At 40.2% G+C, this 9048-nt stretch overlaps 1 non-coding gene across 1 annotated transcript; it reads right to left on the bottom strand.

Annotated features, from left to right (window-relative positions):
- Nucleotides 1-3827: 3827 nt before the first annotated feature.
- LOC112746441 (small nucleolar RNA R71) lies at nucleotides 3828-3931 on the bottom strand. The gene has a single exon (XR_003174326.1). It is a non-coding gene; the product is annotated as a small nucleolar RNA R71 (small nucleolar RNA).
- Between the last annotated feature and the right edge of the window lie 5117 nt (nucleotides 3932-9048).

The raw sequence follows: 9048 nt of genomic DNA, 5'->3' as shown, positions 1-9048 counted from the left end.
TTAGTGGTCACGTTAATGCCATTAATATGAAGTACTAACGTGGAAGGAAGGGGCAATTTGAAGCGTTAGTGACAAAGGTAAGTTTCACTAATGCTCTCGAGTCTTGGCATGCCCACGTTAAGGGCCACGTTAGTTACACTAACGTGGATCATTAACATGGAAGAAAGGGACAAGGAGCAACGTTATTGGTAAAAGTAAGTGCCAATAACGCTTCCGAAGGGCTAAGAGGCTACGTTAGTGGTCACCTTAGTACCATGAATGTTGAAGTTAACGTGGATCAACTAGTTTGGAACGTTAGTGATAAAGTTCTCGTCACTAACACTTTCGAACCCAAGTTTACACTTAATGTTAATGCCACTAATGTGCTAACTAACTCCCATCATGCCTAACTCACATTCTTTCTGCAAGCAAAGCTGAGCCCACTAAAGACTGTAACTGCTTCAACTAAAGATCAAGGACCCATATCCAAGACTTGAAGAGCTAACTAGAAGATCAGAAGAGTAGTATATATAGGGATAGTTTTGAATCAAAAAAAGGGATCTAGAACTTGAGAACTACACTTTGTATATTTTACTTTCTCTGCAACTTCTAGTTTAATTTCAGAATGCGCTCTTCTCTATCATCTTCCATCTCCAGAGCTATGAATAACTAAACACCTTTTCATTGGGTTAGGAATCTCTGTTGTAATTTTATGGATCAATTATAGTTTTCATTCTTCTTCCTCTGTCTTTTCTCTTGATTTTACTAGAAAGCTTTCGATCTTAATTCAATTGGTTTGTTGTCTTGGAAAAGAAACTCTCCATAATTGGATCTCCTCTGAGCCTTGGAAAAGGGATGAGGAGATCATGCTAGAATTGCTTTCTTATGTTGGACCAAGTTGGGGTTTGGATGGATATAGTGACATATAATCCTACCAACACTTTGATTTGGAAATACATGTGGTATAATCAGTGACCATACTTCATCTCTTCCTATGAGCAATTAAATCAATGAATTGGGCAATTGTTCAAGCTTAGAGAGATTGGGTTTGCCAAGGAATTGGTGATGCCAAGGCATCTTAGGCTAGTTTCACTAGCATTTTTTTGATAGTTTTAGATGTTTTATGCATTTTCTTGAGCTTAAAGTAACCAAGAATTGTTAAAAGAAGAACAAAGCAATGAACCATCCAAACAGTATGATTTTGATGCAAATTCCATGAGTTTTTAGTTATATTACTTGAATGCTATGAATGGAAGATTTCTCATAAAATTTTGCAAGACTTTGATGCAATTGTTTGGATGATTTCAGGGAAGAAGAGGCTAGGCAAGGAAGCAACAAAGTCAATAAAGGAAGCTTGAATATCACATGTTGAGTTTAAGTTCCAGTTTAAGCCTAAACTGGAGCTTAAACGCCAGAATCATGAAGGCTAAGAAATGCTGAAACTGAAGTTTAACCTCCAGTTTAACCTTAAACTGGAGGTTAAACGCCAGAATGAAAGTCTCACCAAAGAAGCATTCCACGTTTAACCTCCAGTTTAACCTTAAACTGGAGGTTAAACGCCAGAATGAGAATGCCAATCAGGAAGCATTTCCACGTTTAACCTCCAGTTTAACCTTAAACTGGAGGTTAAACGCCAGAAATGGGAAGTGCACCAGGGAGCCATTTCCACGTTTAAGCTCCAGTTTGACCTTAAACTGGAGCTTAAACGTGTTCGACCAAGTTTTCTCCTCCAGGGTTGCTTTCTCCATTTCCACGTTTAAGCTCCAGTTTAACCTTAAACTGGAGCTTAAACGTGTTCGACACCTCCAGGGCTACCTTTCTCAGCTTCCACGTTTAAGCTCCAGTTTAACCTTAAACTGGAGCTTAAACGTGTTCGACCTCCAGGATGCCTTCTTCCATTTCCACGTTTAAGCTCCAGTTTAACCTTAAACTGGAGCTTAAACGTGTTCGACCTCCAGGGCTGCCTTTTCTATCTCCACGTTTAAGCTTCAGTTTAACCTTAAACTGAAGCTTAAACGTGTTCGACTAAGTTACCCTCCAGGGCTGCCTTCTTCCATTTCCACGTTTAAGCTTCAGTTTAACCTTAAACTGAAGCTTAAACGTGCTTCCACAAAAGTCATCACTGGAAGTGTCTGGCGTTTAAGCTACAGTTTAAGCTTAAACTGCAACTTAAACGCCACTCTTGGAAAAGGTTTCTGGGCCAAAAATATTGCGGTTTAAGTTAGTCTTTGAGCACAAACATTAACTTAAACTTACTCTGGCATGAAACCCAATTGAATATCATGGTTTATGGGATTGGGCCTGAAGGATTGATGAGTCTGAAATTTCAATTTGTTGAGTCATGTATTATTATTTGATTATCACTAAGTTGGCTCAATGAATGTTACAGAATTTGGATCAGCAGCCTCATCAAGATTATGGATCATAAACCCAAAGCAAAAGGAAAGCAGGGAGAGGCCTCAAAGCCCAAGAAACATAACAGAAGCTCAATATAGAAAGTGTATAAATAGGATAGAATTTAAGTTAGGAAGGACTTTTTACTTTTTCATTTGGCTAGTTTTCATATCTTTGTAATTGAATTCAGAGCTATGACTCACTAAACCCAATGAATTCCCCATCTCCGATTTCCACTTTCTCTTTACATTCTGCAATTACATTCATGCAATCACCCCTATTCCCTTTTAATTTCAGCAATTTAGCTTATGCTCTTTAATTAATGCAATTTAAGATTCCGCCATTTCAATTTCTTGTCATTTACTTTTCCCGCCAATTTTACATTCCGCAATTCTCATCTAAATCTTGATTCCGCTCAACTAGAACACACTTCTAATCCGAATTGCTCACTCAACCAATCCTTGTGGGATTCGACCTCACTCTATTGTGAGTTTTTACTTGACGATAACCGGTGCACTTGCCGGAAGGAATTTTGCCGATCGTGCAATTTCCTAAATCGTAGCATAACTAGTTTATGCGCATCAAGTTTATGGCGCCGTTGCCGGGGATTGGTTTTCGATTGACAATTCTCAAATTGGAAGTTAACTAGATTGAGCATTTTTTTTTTGTTTTGATTAATTCAGTACAAGTTACTTGTTGAATTTTAATTTCTGCACTCTGTTACATACTTTCTTTCTTTATGCCTTTAAATTCAAGCAACTAACTCACTGACTCACTAACTGTTTGAATTAATTCCTCAACTGCTCTAACCATACTCTTCCATTAACCAAGAGTATTTCACTTGTTTGTTGCCTGTGCTGTGTTCTTGTATGACAGGTAGGAGAGGAGAGACATCAACTCCTCCATATACCGAACCAGAGAGGACCCTTCATAGACTGAGAAGGGAAGCAAGAGGGAAGAGAGTACTGGGAGAAGAGGAATCTGAAGGAGAATCTGAGGACAATTTTGAGGAAGCTTTAGATCTCAACATGGATAGAGAAGTTCACAACCATGAGAGAGCTGATGGAAACAATGCCATTCCTGAGAGGAGGGTTCTTAGTTCATACATAAACCCAACCTCTGGGAATTGTGGTAGCAGCATCCAGAAACCACCCATCCAGGCCAACAATTTTGAGCTCAAACCACAGCTGATATCACTTGTGGAGAATCATTGTTCATTTGGTGGAAGTGCTAATGAAGACCCAAACCAACATCTCACAAAATTCCTGAGAATTTGTGACACTGTGAAGTCCAATGGAGTCCAGGAAGATGCCTATAAACTGCTTTTGTTCCCATTTTCACTTAGGGACAAAGCAGCTAAGTGGCTGGAATCATTCCCAAGGGGGAGTCTAACAACATGGAATGAGGTGGAAAGCAAGTTTCTGGCACGTTTCTACCCCCCACAAAAGGTCAATAGGCTTCGATCTGAGGTTCAGACGTTTAGACAACAAGATGGTGAAACTCTCTACGAGGCATGGGAGAGATTCAAGGATTTGACAAGGAAATGCCCACCAGACATGTTCCATGATTGGGTGCAATTGCATATTTTCTATGATGGACTCTCTTATGAATCAAGGAAGGCTGTAGACCATTCATCAGGAGGTTCATTGAACAGGAAAAAGACTGTGGAAGAAGCCATTGAAGTGATTGAGACAGTGGCTGAGAACGAGTACTACTATGCATCAGAGAGGCACAACACTAAGGGAGTCATGGAGCTGAACCATGTGGATACAATTCTAGCCCAAAACAAGGTGTTTGCCAAGCAACTAGCAGAGCTTACCAGGCAATTAGAAACAAAGCAAGTGGCTGCAATTCACACACAAGATCAAGAGGAAGTAAGCATTGAAGGAGGTGATTGGGAAGAGGCCAACTATGTGGGAAACCAACAAAGGCAATCATATGATCCACATTCCAACACTTACAACCCAGGATGGAAAAATCACCCAAACTTTGGGTGGGGGAACCAACAAACCCAACCACAAAACCACAAACCTTACAACCACAACCAACATAACAATTCCACATACCAAAACTCCAACCAAAGATCATACCAAGCCACACAAAACACTTACTCCCAACCATCATATCATGGCCAAAATAATCAACCTACCCAACTTAATCCGAACCAACAATTTCAAGATCAATTAAACCGGATAGAAGGAATGATGGCAACCATGAGTCAAGACATAACCGAATTGAAAAGCTTCAGGGATGATGTGAGAGCTACCTTAAGAAACCATGGTGAAAAACTCAAGAGGATGGAGTCTCAAGTAGGAGAGCTATCTCAACAGGCCCCCAAATCAACTGCAGTGTTCCCTAGTGACACAGAAAAGAATCCTAAAGGGGAACAAAAGAGAGTGAGATGGGAAGAATGCAAGGCCATCACCATATTGAAGGAAGTTTCAGAAGAAGAAGGAATCAGGCCCTCAGAGCAGGAGCCAGAAATCTTGAAGGAAGGTGTGGAAGAAGTTAAGCAGGAAAGTGGAACTGAGCAAGCCAAGGAACTGCAAAAAGGCATGCTGGAAATATACCAACCAAAAGCACCATTTCCTCAGAGGTTAGGAGGAGGTGAAAAAGGGAAAACCTATTCAAGGTTTTTAGAGACATTTAAGTCTCTCCATATCAATATTCCCTTTCTTGAGATTCTCCATCAAATGCCTACACACATCAAGTATTTAAAGGAATTGTTGAGCAAGAAAAGAGTTTTGAAGGGAGGACAAACGGTAACAATGAACAAAGAATGCAGTGCCCTCATCAAGAAGGACACAGTCTCTAAGAAAACAGACCCAGGAAGTTTTCATATTCCTTGCATCATAGGAGAAACAAAAATTGACAGAGGATTCTGTGATCTAGGAGCTAGCATAAATGTGATGCCTCTAACTCTTATGAAGAGGCTACAACTGAATGAGGTGAGATCCACTGATGTAATCATACAACTGGCTGACAAAACTCAGAAGCAAGCTGAAGGGGTGGTTGAGAATGTGCTGGTGAAAGTGGGAGATTATTACTTCCCCACAGACTTTGTCATTTTGGACATGGAGGAAAGCTACCTACACCCTATCATTCTGGGAAGACCATTTCTAGCCACTACTAGAGCGCTCATAGATGTAGAACAAGGAGAGCTAATTCTGAGAATACATGATGAACAGCTCATTTTCAAAGTTTTCAAACCTGCATCTGAGCCTGAACCAGAACCTGAAAAGCCTAAGGATGATAGTAGCCATCTGTGTTTGGAGGAAAGTAATCCAGCAGCTGAAACTCTAAAACAATCCTTGGAAGGCAAACAAGAGTTGCAAGAGTTAAAGCCACAAGAATCAATGGAAACAGATCAGAAGGATCTTCCTAGCATAAGGGTCAATGAAGAAATCCTCAAGAGAAAGGGAAGAATGATAGGGAAATTACCAAGAGGGTGGAGAAACAAGAAAATTCCCACTGAAGGTTTTTCTCCGGGAGATAAAGTGATATCAAGTCATTATCTGCCAATTCCACCTGGCCTCAAAACCATTCCTTCCCAGCTCCCTCAAGTGTTCACAATCAGGAAAGTTCTTTCTATGGAACATTTAGAGGTCATGAAGGAATCAAGTGGGGACGTTTGCATAGTGAGAGGAGAAGACGTCAAGCACTACAATCCACCCTAACAAGGGACAACCGTCAAGCTAGTGACGTTAAAGAAGCGCTTCATGGGAGTCAACCCATGTTTTTAATATCCTTACTCTTTATTGTTTTGTTTTGCATCTAATAAAGCATGGTTTCTTATGCATGAACTTGAATCCTCAGGACAACTGCTGAAAGAGTGCACTAAACATTGCATGTAAAATACAATTTGTCTCTAAGTTTGGTGTGCCTGAAGGCACCCAAATTTTATTCAAAATGCATTCAATTTTTCATGCAAGGTGCACAACCAAACATTAAGTTTGGTGTTCCTCTTTGAACACGGTTCATGAAAAGCAAGAAGTTCCTCTGGATTTCGAAATTCATGACAAGTAGACCATTAGCATGTTTTAATACTTTGGTTTCAATTACTTAGGGTAGTAACTCTGTTTAGAATCAAAGAGCCAAAGTGACTATGATTTATTAGAATTATGCACATTCATTAAGGACAACCAATATGGATTTCATGTCATCAGGAGACTTTACCAAACACTAAGTTTGGTGTCCAATAATAAGTGTGCATACATACAAAAGTCACGGCTATAAGCTCATGGAGTCAATCATTGATTTACATGTGCAAGTACTATTCATCATTCACATGGACCGAAAAATGATAGCAAACTTGTTTGTTTGTGCAGGTACAAAAGAAAAGACAAAAATGGAGGAAAAAGACAAAGGGAGGTACGGTGCTTGGTCAAAAAGAAAGTTCACAAGTCTTTGAAGCTAACACATGGGAAGAGGAAGTTCTGCAAGAAAAGATTGCTACATGTACAACCTAATGCACCCAGAATACTTCCAAGAAAATGAAAAGCAATTCGTCCTTCTCCCTAATTCATATATTTACCATCAAGCCACCCTTCACAAACCACCCTAGCCGTCCATTTTTCACTTAAGGGCCCTATAAAGAACCACTTGGGGAACGAGTTCAACACCACCAAATCTCCTTCATGCACATTTTCTTCATCATAGCATAAACTATCTCTTGCCGAAAACAACCTCCCACATTTCCAACGACACTTCTTGCTTCACCTTGTCAACTTTAGCTTGTCACTTACCCCAAAACTAAAGAACCAATGGCAGCTTCATCTAGCCACAAAAGAAGAAAAGACAAGCAACCAATGGAGGAGAACAGGGAATTCGATGCAAGGAGATACAAATCAGTTTTCCATGAGATTCAAGCCGAATGGATGAGACCTAAAAGGGTACTAGCTGAGGTTCCCTTTGACCTTGAAAAGGATGAGTTCCCAGGTGTTTGGGAGAAGATCAAAAAGAGGAAGTGGGAGCTCCTGACTAAGCCAATCACTAAAATCAACATCAACTTGGTGAAGGAGTTCTATGCAAATGCAGTGAGGGAAGACTCAACCAAGAAACCCACATACAAAAGCTATGTGAGAGGGGTGGAAGTTGACTTCAGCCCCAAGGCAATCATGAAAACTCTTGGCCTGAAAAACATACATTTCAGCCAAGCAAGTTATGAGGAAAGGATGATAGGAGAACCTGACTACACGACTATTGCTGAAGATCTTTGTGCCATCAGAGCTGAATGGGTGAGAAAAACAAGAGGGGCTCCAAGAGTCTTGAGAAGGGGAGACCTAACACCTGAAGCTAAAGGGTGGTATGCAATAGTTAGGAGATCCATCCTACCCACTGCAAACTCTTCAGAAATAGTCCCTAAAAGAGCCATCTTGCTACATTGCATTATGGTGGGAGGGGAGATCAAAGTTCATAAACTCATTGCTGAACAGATACAAGAGTTTAGTGAGAAAAGTGACCCTGAATCCTGGCTCCACTTCCCTAGCACTATCATTAGACTATGCATCGATGCCCAAGTACCACTTGAAGATGAAAGACCTAATTGGCTATATCCTGGATTGGCCATAACTGCGTACAGAATGACTCTTGGCCCAACTGCTCCAAGACATACAAGAGGAAGAAATGAAGAAGGGCAACAAGCGGAAGCCGAGCAAGAAGCAGAACAAGAAGGACAGGAAGGAGAAGACAGAGAAGAAGAGCAAGAAGAGCAAGCAATTCCAGAAAGAAGACAACGAATTCCCAGAGACCCCATGGATATGAGCAGAATGCAGGAAATCATGGAAGGAATGTCTCAACAATACATGAGGTCTCAGGAGAGACAAGAGGACTTTCACCTAAAAATGATGGATATGCAAAGGAACTTTGAATCAAGATTCTTAGATCTGCAAAGGGAACAGAATTTGCACTTACAGGAATCCTTCAGCCACATATGCCAACACCAAGATGCCAATGTCTTGGCAATCAAGGAAGCCACCACTTTACAGAATGCAAGATACTCAGTCCAAGCTGATTACAACATCAGTTCGCAAATCAAGCTTAACTACATAGGGGAACATCTACACAAGATGGACCCAGCATTCCCAGCTTTTGATGAGTATTTCAAAGGGAGGAAAGAAGGAGAAATAAACAAGGCAATGATCCTTGAAAAAGGAGTGGAAGAAACGATGAAAAAGGCTGGATTCTGGAAAAAGCTCATAAGAAAAGACAAAGGAAGCACAAGTGGTCAAAAAGAGGCAGGAAGCAAGAAGAAGCAGGATCCCAAGAATTAAGAAGAACCAAGCAATAAATAAGAGGTGGTCTCGTTCCTTAATAATCAAATGATAATTGGTGAATTGTCTTTATGAGCTTTCTTTCATCATAAGTCATTTAAGTGTCATGTGGAGTTTTTTTTTTAGTATGAGTGTCTGTTTATTGCTTTGAATAAAGTGAATGCCTAGATGTTTGGATATAACTTCACCTTCTTAAACAAGTGCTTACCATGCTTGTTATGTTTCCAAAAATAAAAGAAAAGTTTGAACAAAAGTAACTTGGCTAAATTAGTGACAAATCAAGTAGAATTAAGTGGTGGTATGCATGCTTGATTGTTCAGTCAGATCACTGGAAATAGAGTGTAGAATTATTATTTTTTAGTGGAAATTAGGATGCTGTCTATGGATCTTGATGAATAAATGT

The sequence above is a fragment of the Arachis hypogaea genome, chromosome 14, assembly GCF_003086295.3.
Source record: "Arachis hypogaea cultivar Tifrunner chromosome 14, arahy.Tifrunner.gnm2.J5K5, whole genome shotgun sequence".
Classification (NCBI taxonomy): Eukaryota; Viridiplantae; Streptophyta; class Magnoliopsida; order Fabales; family Fabaceae; genus Arachis; species Arachis hypogaea.
This window is presented reverse-complemented; position numbering and strand designations above follow the sequence as displayed.